The sequence below is a fragment of the Pezoporus wallicus genome, unplaced genomic scaffold, assembly GCF_028554395.1.
Source record: "Pezoporus wallicus isolate ANWC-B61680 ecotype Strahan unplaced genomic scaffold, APGP_CSIRO_Pwel_v1 contig_4191, whole genome shotgun sequence".
In the NCBI taxonomy this organism is placed as follows: Eukaryota; Metazoa; Chordata; class Aves; order Psittaciformes; family Psittacidae; genus Pezoporus; species Pezoporus wallicus.
The window spans coordinates 1,477,749-1,489,241 of record NW_026641383.1 but is presented as its reverse complement, the minus strand read 5'-3'; the positions used below and the strand labels follow the sequence as shown (position 1 = coordinate 1,489,241).

The 11,493-nt window shown below is 42.0% G+C and overlaps 1 long non-coding RNA gene across 1 annotated transcript; it reads right to left on the bottom strand.

Moving 5' to 3' along the window:
- Nucleotides 1-1,941: 1,941 nt before the first annotated feature.
- Nucleotides 1,942-4,197, bottom strand: LOC130606876 (uncharacterized). The gene is made up of 2 exons (XR_008974095.1): nucleotides 3,933-4,197; nucleotides 1,942-3,308 (listed from the first exon to the last, which is right to left on the bottom strand). It is a non-coding gene; the product is annotated as an uncharacterized LOC130606876 (long non-coding RNA).
- Between the last annotated feature and the right edge of the window lie 7,296 nt (nucleotides 4,198-11,493).

Sequence of the window (11,493 nt, the reverse complement as noted above, 5' to 3'; positions counted from 1 at the left end):
CTTGTCGTATCCTTTCCTGACAAGTATCGACCCATATGCAAGAAAAGCAGATTACCCACAAACAAGAAACCCCCTTCGCCTTTTCCACTGCATTGGAGCAGCATCAAGGGGGCCACAAACCAGCTCAGGACTAGAAAACTTGCAAGGCAGGTCCAACACAGAAATACCTGTTCCAAAGGCTTATTTCCTGTAGCTTACATTATAACTGACCCTCCATAGTTGACATTAATGATTTGTGTGACAGTAAGAATGAGGGATCAGCTGCAGAGCCATGGGACCTCACACCCATTGTAAAGGAAAGTTAGAGGTTGCAGTCTAAGTACCAGAACAGAAGAGGATTTACCTTTGTGCTGCAGATGGAGAAGCACACTACAGCCAGGATGAAGTGACTCATTGAACAGGAACTAAATCAGGAACTGAACACAGATTTCTCACATCTTAGTCCATTCCCTGAACCATCACTGATCATTTCCCATACAGCTCTGGACGACTTTCACTACTAAGTTCTTCTGAGGTTGCTGCACTTTGGTCCCATCCCACACAGCCCTATGTGCTTTTCACTTCCCTTCATCTGAGCTGGCTGTAACAAATGTTCTTTCCATGGCCTCTCTGAAACACTCTGGACAACCATCTGTCCCCCCGTCAAAGAAATAGGACCTTTAAATCCAGGTACTTACCGCTCCCCACACTAATGCTGACACCCCGATGTCCCATTAGTGGAGGAATGCTCTTTCCCAGCCTCAGGGATGCGCTGCCTGAACAGCTGTCCTCCCAAGGAATGTGCAGTCGAAGCGATTTAGACATGCTCATTTGCAATGGCTGCAAAAGCCACATACCTTTTCATCTAGAGACTCAGGCAAAACATTTCACACCCATATATATTCCTGTGCCTCTACTGCTTTTCAGGTGTAGGTCAAAGTCATCTTAGTAGTTCAAGAACCTTCTTCCCTCACATATGTTGTCTTCTCCGACTTTCCAAATGCTTCATTTCAGCTGGTTCCCTACTTGCTTAGCCAGGCTTACAGTTACACCAAACCTGTCACCAAAGCATACCCCTCCATTCCTCCTTCCTTCCCAAATCTCTTCATCAAAGCAAGTGCCTTTGAGATCCCTTCTGCTTCTCCCACAACTTGTGAAGCTCAAAATGCCTCGTTAGCACTCGATGTCTTTGCTCTGCTTCTGGGGAAGTTTCACAACTCCAAACACCTTCTCTGCCAGCATACTCAGCTGCATTGATTTCCCTTGCTTCCAACTCTCCCAGTGTCCACAAGGGATCCCACTTGAATGAAAGCCAGAACCCCTGCTCAGGGAGCTCCATTAGCCATATGCTGTTAGGCCTGTCCAGTTTGCTCAAAGTGCAATATTCAGCCACATACTAAGACTTTAGAGTCACAGTCAGGATTAATAAGGTACATAGGGACACCTCCCTTCTTGCATTTGATCATCACACCTATATTATGTGTGTTTATGCAGCTATTTTCTTGATGTGGACTGAGATATACACAGTCTAATAACACTGCAGTATATTATTTTTCAGTATTTGTTTTCAGACTGGAAAAATGCCACAAAAACTGTAAAGAAAATTGAGAACAGATCCTTTCAGCTGGTGTAAATCTAGATACCTCCATTGATTTGGGAGGATTTATGCCAATTTCAACAAAGTGAAGATTCAACCCTTAAAATAAAGTCATATGTTTTGCACATCTTCCATATTCTTAATAAATTATTTAACATGATTTCCATTTCATAAAAACACAAGCAATGAGATATTTTTGTATGGAAGGAAATTAATGGAGATCTTGCTAGTCCTGGACAAGTTTCTTTGCATTTGACACTTGTGCAATACTTAGAAATTAGAGTCAAAGAATGGTATGCTCCTATTCAAGTATGCCCCCAACCTGAGTTTTACCCAAAAAATGAGTAGATGAGGTCACACGCCAAGAATTTCACACTATCTTTATTAAATTACTTTGTGCTGCTTTGCTTTTTAAATGCAAGTGACAAAGATCACTGTAATCTACATTTAATGAAACATCATATCTCCTGTGTATTCCCATGGATCCTATCTTTCCTTATCATTCTTAAGAGAATATTATGCTTTTGAAATGACAGAGGCTCCTTTCCTTGAAGGAACTCTTGCTGTCTGCCAGTGATCTTCTTGTTATGTGCTTTGAGAGTGCACTGCATTTGTAATTAGAGTCAAACTACCAGGGACTTTTTGAACCACAAAATAACTGCGTCTAGCAGCAACATTTAGTCAATGCAATGCACTTTGCACCCCTGTTTTTGTAAGCATCACATTGCTGGGGTTGGTGTTTCGCTGCAGACCCTCTTGGAGAACAGTAAGAAACAAATTAATAAGGTGAATGATTTCTTTAAAAATGAATGGGAGGGGGAAATTAGTGAAAGAATAAACTTTGTTAGAACGTAACAAAAACTGGTGGGTTTTGCTGCTGAACCACCCCAGGTAGCACTCCTAAGTAATGCAAGTATATTAACTGCATGCAGGTATTCCAAACATTGATCACAGGATCCCTATGCAAGCCAGGCTTTTGCACAGGTCCTCTTCTGAGCAGGTGCAGCACTAAGGTGTGCTGAAGCCTTCCTCTTTGGTAGGAAGATTCTCCTGTTCTGAATCTTCTGACTTAGAATCCCGATTCTGATTTCAGAATGTCCCAAATTAGAACTGCTCACATAACTCTTAGATACACCAGCACTGCTCCTTTTGCAAATACAGTAATTGTAGTTGGTTGCTTTGAAGAAATACATTGATATTTCTTCAAAGTTTTGGAAACAGGAACAGATGCTGCTTCAAATTCCTGAATGTACTTTGAATGTCAGAATTTAACCAGCCCCAGTGAAACTGCTGAATTGGGGTCTAGTACTTTGACAAGTATTATTTAGCGCTTTTGGTCAGAAAAGATGAGGTTTGCAGCCCTATCCTGAGAGGGAGTCAGGCGCTAAGAGGAGTGGCAGACTGCACTTCCATTTGTCAGAGCAACTCCCCAGTATCCAGTGAACGTTACCATTTTGCATCTGTGGAATGAAACATGTTTGGTGGTATCATTCATTTCATTTCTGTCTCAGCTCAGGAAAGCACCAGATGTCATCTAGAGCCTTTTTGGAACTTCCTCAACTCTTTCCTCCTTTTTGAGTTTTCACTGGTCTCCCCTGTACAAGTCTGAGTCCCTCTTTTCTTCATTCCTTTGTACTGCTCAGCCTCCAGGAGGGAGTGATGCCTTAGTCACGGCTGTGTGGACACAAAGCCCCAAATCTGGGGTTCCACCCTACCTATGTTTGACAGCAGCCTGAAAGCACAAAAGTTTCTGTTAAAGTCAACATTACAGCAAACATCTACATGTCAGGATGTTTATACAGGTGAAGATCTTAAACACCTGGCTGCCTGCATCTTTTAGTAACCAACTCAGCACTATCATCTAGATAAAGAAATAAAGGCCCTGATTTGTTTTGAAGGGTACAAAAGGAGGAGAGCTTTCAGCCAGTGCTGCTCACTCCAGGCCTCAATTTGCCCTGAGAACTGCAAGACTAACTTAAAATCATCAGTGTATTTGTTTGGAGCTCTTTATCTGCTTTCCTCTTTTTACAATGCTTACTACTAACAGTCATCTTCCTTCAAGTTTCCTGCACTTCTCCCCATATCAATGGACACCAAATGCCTTCCCCCTTTTTTGAATAAAGGGGGCACCCAAACCAAAACAATATCGCACTTGACTCCAGGAGCTAAGGCTTCATGGAACATATCAAACAGCAGATTCTGCAGCCCTTTTTATCATTAGCCAAATACAACCAGCCTAAAAAGTGACCTTAGCAATCATATCAAAACAACAGGAGGTCTTCCTTTCTACACATAAACAAAGAGGGACTAAGGACCATTGAAATAAAATCCCTCATCTCAGTAAAGAATCACTGACCTTGTTCTCTGCTCCTGGGAGGAGGGAACACAGCAAGAGCAAAGTGTCCAGTTATGTCAGCTCTGGTATCCACCAAGCACTGGGGATGAGGTGGTCCAGATGAGGCACAGATTAGAGTGGCTCAACATAAATTTTGCTCTATGCCATTATTTCAGACTTTGAGGAGCAGCAAGTAACAAGACAAAAGGTTCTGAATATAAAATCAAAAACATACTCTAAGACTGAAATCTCTGTCCAGGTGGAAGTCAAACTTACGATGCCTACACTATTCTCTCCATAATGCTCCCTAAGGCTCTAAACCAGCAAATACCTGTACTTCCTCAGACCTGCCATTTGGTTCCGAGTTCTCTCAGAGAAAACCTTCTTGACCAGTGCTCTAGTCAATGCCTTCCCTCAGCCAGGGAGAAAACGGCAGCAACCACCCCTATTTTCTGCACTGTAGGCCTGTTCGTACTGGAAGGCCCATGTAGGTGCTGCCAGCAGCTTCAGCATCGGGTCCCTCTAGGCCAACGCCTACAGAGACAGAAAAGAAAAGGATTAGCCCCAGGGCTGGCTGGACAAGAGAGTTCTTCCATTCACTGTAACAAGCCCCAGGCAAACAATCTGTGCTTCTCCGTTTAGCAATGGACTCTTCGCCTATAGTACATTGTAGTGCTCCCATCTTATGGCCCCATATGATGGGACCAAATTGCAACAGCAACCTTTGCTTCTCTTTTTCTAGGAGTACCAGATACCACAAAGACCTTTTCCTCTGCATTGTACTTATACCTGACCCTTCAGAAAGGATCCAGTGCATGCCTTTGACAAGCAAAAGTATTTATTATAATGCAAAGCATGCACAGAGATTCTCAACCTGAAATAATGTCATTATTTTAAGCATACACAAAGCTTGTAACATTTAAACATTCACAACAGTATCTTCACCCACAAGGCTCCTGAGGCCATTTTCCCAAGGTAGGGTTGGGGTTTTTTGCCTTTACTTGGTAACTACGTCTTGTCAGAGATATGAAATGAAATGAAATATTGGTGTCTTCCATTTGCAAGCTGATTATAGCTAATGGACTCATCATAATAGCGGGATTTTTTTTTCTTCTTCTTCCTTACTTCATATTACCCAATCATGGAATGTAGCAGCACAAAATACAGTCTTTATTCTTTATTTCATTCAATATAGTAAGTACTCCGAGTAGCCCTTACTGATGATCTGATTTCTCACAAAGGAGTATTTGCAAGGTGAAAGATGGATATTCTGTGAAATATTTTACTTGTCATCAGTTTTGTGTTCTTACATCTCAGACTGAGACATCCTCTGACAGATAAGTTTAGTCATCAGAGGGAAGACTAGCAGGGCTTTCTCAAAGGCTTAGACCACACTGCTCCCGTGTGGTTTCTGTGGAAAACGGAGAATAGCTGAATCAACAGCGTTCTACAGAGAAACTCCCGGTCCCCTGCTTGTATAAATCAGGAACTTTATATGTTTCTTGGATGGCACTATGGACATTCTTGACACTTAACAAAAATGACACTGGCAAATTTCAAAGAGACTTTTTTTAACCCACTGTAGTATCAGTGCGAGTACAAAGTTTCCTTAACTAGTGAGGCATTTGACTGTCCAGTGCTTGGCAGTTAGCATGTGGCTGTTTCACACCAGCAGTAAGAAAGAATTCCACATGCGCTGAGATGCTCTCCTCAGACACTGAAACCAGAGGGCTGGTCTGCTTCACACAGGGGATAAAGATCTGCATTATACCTGCTGCAGTGAGGCAGCACCACTTTCCAAGAGAAACACTGCACATCAGCACCCAGAAGCAGCGTGTGTCAAGCAGTGTTTGCTGTTTGGCTGCTGTTCTCACACATCACAGGCAGCGGCACAATTCCTGCAAGGATTCAATCCCAAATGCTGCACACACTTTTAGTAAGAGAGCAAATATTTCCCTCCTGAGAGAGAAGTCAAAGGCTACTGATGAGCAAATACCCCCCCCCCCCCCCCCCAGCAGAAAGCACTTCCAGAATTAGGTCCTTAGTTTGCAAAGTATTTAAACCACAACACACATTTACACCGAGGTGACACATACAGGTATTATGGAGTAAGAACCACTAATGACAACTACAGTAGAAAAATGACTGGAAAAATAACTGTACACTGGATAGATTTGTTCTTTGAATGATTTGAGACCAACAGCATTTCCTGTTACTATAGAACATTTAATTCATTTGAGTTTCACACAGTTAATTTTACATTAATTCAGTGGATTCTTTTCCCAATAATCTAAATTGTTCTGGCATACTTAAAGTGTATCTGCAAACAGATGGTGAAAATAGCTGTTATTTTGCTCAGAGTATTTAACCTATTCCATTTCAAACTCAAAAGCTATTTGCCCTTACCTGGGGAACATGCAGACATATTTACCCTTATCTGGGGCAAAGCAGACAGGAAGAGTGGGGCAAGGAGAGTGAAATAAACCTAAAAGAGAAATAATTCCATATAGAAACAAGCTTTAAAGAAGAAACCTCAGGCAAAACCCAAAAGTTAACTCTGCCCAACTTCCCCCCCCCTTCCCCTTTCTATGGAAAACCAGTGGACTGACAGCTGATATGTCAGAAATGAGTTCAGCACAGAGAAGGCGAAAAGGAACAGAAATTCCTCTTGGATTGTGGAAGCAGTAACTATCCCAGAGCCTGTCACTGCATCATCTCAGATTGCCTGCAGGCCTCATTTCAATTAAAAAAGACATTTATGAATCAGACAAATGTGGTATCTTAGAACTGAATCAGAGGATCTGTCAACATACTGGAGAGTTTACTTTTAACACGTACCAGGTCTTAACCACACACACAGAGGACAGAGCATAATGAACACAGACTGAGAAGTTGAAATGGTTCATAGGCCCTCAAAAGGGATGAATGGCTCTGAAGGAGATGTTATGGTGCATCAAGCAAATCCTCCTTAGTTCACATAATTATTGACCCGAGACATCACAATTATTCCTTCAGAGCCATTAAGGGTCAAATGTGTTAATCCCATTGCCACCACAGATTATTTGTTATACAGTTTAGTGAGCGGGATAAGGAGGATGCTATATGAGAATCGCACATACTCATCATTTGGAGAGTGCCTGTCTTCCTTTGCCAAATTTTGGTCTTGTTACCCAAGAGTTTTCTTACACTAGTAGTAAGACACCGTATGGGGTGGAGTAAGGAGCCAGAGCAGCAGGGAGAAGTATGAAGCCACCAGCAGGCAATATGTCCCATTGGGATAACACAGCTGCTCTCCTCCACTGTTTCTGCTGTGCACTGGCACAGAGCTGGAGAGGAGTCATTTTCCTTCTAAGTGCAATCTGCTCACAAAGCACATAGGATTCCCTCTGGTACAGGGAATCGCTGTCACCAAACTTTCCACCTGAATGCAGGGAAGTAGTTTTTGTATCCTTCTACATCTGCAAAGGGCAGTGGCAAGCAGAGGTTTAAGCAGAGATATACCTGCCAGTTGTAGCAGCTAAAGGAAGACATCTCCCTTGACATAGTCTGCTACTCTTATTACAGCAATACCAAGTAGCCAAATCCACAAGAGCTGGAGTATAACTGCAAGACATTTCTATGTGCCTGTCAGACCTCTTGGATGAACACACAAATCTCTCAGCCGCCTACTCCAAACAGCTTTATGCACATTTATGTACACACTTGCACCCTCTTTTGTGGGCAGCACCTTAAGGGAGCAGCTTGTCCCAGCTCAAAGAGCAAAACCCCAGTGAAGACATCAGGCCTTCATCAGCCTTTCTCTGATGAGAAACTGCTGACGTGTAACAGCTGTGACACAGAGCAACGGGAACTGGCATTTCTGAAGTTACTCCTTTGTACCTTACACTAAAATTGAAAGTTAATTCAAACTTATTTAATCTAAACAGTGGAATGCTTTGCCTTTTCTTAAAAAAAAACAAGGATAGGCAACGTAGGAATTGCTGGGAATGTCTAAAAATAATTTAAAACTATTCACCCATGATAAACAATCTGAAAAGCTAAGCTGAAACTAAGTACCTTCAGGCTACACTGGGCTGGTGATTTCTGACTGAACTTCCCATGATATTCTTCCTGAAAACAATGGCACAGAGCAGACTATGAAGCAGGACGCCTGAGTGGAGGTAAACACGAGCTGCGCCTAACCCCACAACCCACCAACTGTGGAAGGACTCTGCCATTGGATACAACATGCAAAATACAGGTGCTACAGGATCCTTAAACACTTGACCATAAGCACCCCAAACAGCACATAACGCAATCCATCATGGGTGCAGTCTTCTACATCACTTCTGTGGCACTCAAGTACACTTTTAAACATGGAATAAGCAAAGATTATACATGTGTGTATATATATATATAAAATAGGACACAACACAAGGATGAATATAAACCATTTAACTGCACTATGTCTCACTACAGAAGACTACCCTGTGGACCCTGCTTTGCTCTGCTACTTGTGAGCTATATAAACTGCCCATCCCATGACAATGCTATTTCTGTTACCTCTGCTCACACTGTACATTGCTCTGTCCTGCAGGATATACACATAGATGCAAATGTACTATTAGTATGATAACATTGGGCCTCATTTTCTTGCCATTTTTTAATACTGAATTGGTAACATCTGCACTGCAGCTTCTGTTAAACTGCTTTTCAGTAGCAAAACACTTCCAGGGAGGGAGGGGAAGGAAAGAAAGCATCTTCATTTGGGGCTTAAATTGGCCTCCAAAATACCATCAAAATCTTGCTTAGAAGACCCATTTTTGCAAAGTGTGGGAAAACTCTTCAGCGATGTTTGGGGGGAAAGAAAGCAGATTTTGGCTGTGCACACCTCAAACTGCACGCAAGTTGAACATTTATAACTTCCCTTTAGATACTTGAACATTACAGAGACTGGGAGGCAAATGAAGAGAGAAATACAGGAAGGCAATTTTAGCACACACCAGACAAAATGTTACATTTACTTTTCCCTTAGAGATACGCAAACTCTCAGCAAGTGAGCACTGTGAGCTCATAGGTAAGATATCTGACCTGCAAAGTCATAGAGTGGCAGCAAAGCGTTTCACAGCTCCTAAATAGCCCAAGTGGAGAAACTGGATTCTCTGTTTTCAGTTCTTTTTGTGAAGGCAATGAAGTCCAGACTCTCAAAGTACTTGAACAGGTTCTTAGGTGTTAAGCAGAAGTGTTATCTCAACCAACATGTATGTAAGAAGTCAGAAGATTCAAGCCAGACGTGCCTTGAAAATATTTTTTGTATCAAGACCACTCAAGACGACCAAGAGCAGATGTGAAAAATGAGCAAGTATTAATAGGAGGGCTCTCACCCATTTCCCCCTCTTTCCTCAAACCCACAAATCCACAACTGTACACAACCACGCTGGGCAAACAAAGCTTTTCCACTCACTTGTTTTTATGAATAAGAAATTCAAAGTAAGCTCTTTCTTATAACTGCTCTCCTGTGACGGGAGGAAAACTCTTGTTCTGCTTTTACCCCGAATTCATTAAGTCCTGTGAGAGGTGAGTGTTTACACCTGGCCAAACGTTTGCACATTTGTGCCACTTTTAAACCCATAGATTTGTGCTTTGCAGTGATTATCGATGCTGATGTGATGACCACGCTCTGTGTTGTTCTCATCTACTTACAAGCAAAACAAAGCGTTCAACCTAAAACTTCCCTTTTCAACATGCAAGTAAGACACAACTCAAACTGAACATAAACAAAGGTACTTGCTAAAGGCCTCGCTTTGTGGCTGCTGCTATTCACAATCAATGTTTTCAGTTTATCCTAGATGTCAAAAATGAAAATAAGAAAATCTGTACATTCAAAAGCTAATCAGAATCTAACGTCATTATTCATTTATTGTGATTATCAGTCCCATGTACACACTGCTGAAAATGTTCATTAAGCATGGAGACTATGGATACAATTTGCTGCCACTCACACCAGTACAAGGGAGGCAATTTTTATGATAATAGAAGAATGGGAAGATTTGGGCCAGAATGTCAGATGGATTTTTAGCTGGAGGAATTGTAATGTGGACAGGACGAGCAGAAAGGACTGCTGTATGCTCCCATTCTGGATTTCCTCTTAGGTACCCCTGAACTGTCCTTCCATTTTTCCCTTCCCTCCACTTCCTATTTTAGGTTCTGAGATCTGGGCTTTTACACAATGATGCCCAGATCTCATCTTAGCATCCCTGTTAATACCAACTACAACAGCTGTACTATCCCAGCAATTATAAAGACACGAGGGCAGCAGATACTTCACCAAATGCAGAACATAAAGCATGTGAGTAGCCCCCTATACATCAAAGGAAAGTGGTCTGATGGAAGAGGGCTGTGAGGCGCATAGTTGTCTTCAGGATACATGTAAAACTAGGAGACCCACATAGAAAAGTCACTTTACTAGTGTAAAGGATCCCTCAGACATCTTTCAGTTGCTTTCATTACCAGAAAGAGTTTTTCACTGCTCTCACCTAAACAACTGTTTCCTTGTCATGAGCCTTTATCATGATATAGTCTAATACCGTGGTGACTGAAATTAGATATTGGGTGTTTATTGATTAAAAAGTGCTGGATAGTAAGTTTCCTTTTCAGACGCTAACCTCATAACCAGCATTATACATCCTCATTCCTGCCCATCTCATTCCTGTTCAGTATAGGACAGACTAAACTGCTGCCACAGTGATACAGAAGTTACAAGTTTCCCCTCTTCAGAGCTTCTGTAGCACAAGAAATCTCTTTAGTTTTGTCAGGTGTTACATGAGCAGGTTGGAGTGAGCACCAACTAACTTGATTTGAGACCCTTTGCTGCTTTCTCAGCTGACCAGGAATTTGAAGCAATGCATTCTGCTCTAACAGCCTACTTCCCTTTTAGCCTTCAAGGAACACCAACATAAAAGAAAGAATTGCCAACAAAGCAGAAATTGAACTGCGTCTCTAGCAAGTAAGTCCACAGCAAGACTTCTGCTACATGCAAAAATCTGCGTAGAAAACCACTGTGTGCAAAGCATTGTGAGTGGAAGGCCTTAGAACAAACGTTTCTTTATAAAAGGCCCACAGACCAGAAAGTGGGCTACTCAAGTCATTTCTGCATCAAGAGATTTTCTGCAGGAAGATCACTGAGCACAACTACTTCTCACCCCTTTTGCAGAGCAACCCAAGAGGTTTTAATCTCCCTTTTCTCCCTATCACAGGACATAAAGGTTTCCACTGCAAGTTCTGGGAGCTGAGTGTCAATCTGAGCTGCACAAAGCAGATGCTGAACTGACAAGCTCACTGAAACTTCTACCAAATTTCTGTGAAATGCACCCATAAATAAAGTCTGTCAGCACTTGCTGTTCTACACTGATTGCCAACATCTCACTCTTCTCAAAATAAATACCTCCTACAGCTACTTTTAGTTGCCTGGAGTACTAGATGTTTAAATCTAAGTTAAAAAATACGATTTCCAATGTGGATTAATGATCTCTGCTCAGCACTAAAGAGCTGAAGTCCATCAAACAGATCTGAAAGATCAAATCAAAGTCAGTTGCTATCCGTA